Consider the following 537-nt stretch of genomic DNA (forward strand, 5'->3'; position numbering starts at 1 on the left):
TACACCTGAGTACAGCGAAGATGTGCTAACCATAAGGCTGGTTAACTAATATTGAATAGTGAACTTTTTAACTATTACTATTGAGCTCCTTAATTATTGAGAGGCATGTAGCCCACTGTAATTAACATCCATATCAGTTTTTAGAATTTCAAGACACGCGGTTACCCTCGGCACTGTGGCCCAACAAATTTTGGCTACTTCGACGAGTTACGGGCACTGGGGAGGTTGCTTTGCTGACAAGCTTCTCGAAAGCGCATGTATTTGGCGCAATATAGCCAAAATATAGCCTGCTGCATGGTAAATGGTGCATTACCCTCAACTTGTGCTCAAACTTGTGCCGACTTGCTGAAACGAAGAGCACAATGCACTGAAAATTCCAGCACCAGCATCGCGCTTCAAAATGCACAGGCTAATGTTTGGGACATTATGCACATAACATAATCTTACGTGCTTAGTGCATCAGTGGCTAGCGATCAAGACTGAAACATGAGATAGAAAAGCTGGATCACAGCTGAGAATTTGAACAAGACAACCGTG

Source organism: Amblyomma mixtum, chromosome 2 (assembly GCF_055824585.1).
Source record: "Amblyomma mixtum isolate Tamu chromosome 2, ASM5582458v1, whole genome shotgun sequence".
Lineage (NCBI taxonomy): Eukaryota > Metazoa > Arthropoda > Arachnida > Ixodida > Ixodidae > Amblyomma > Amblyomma mixtum.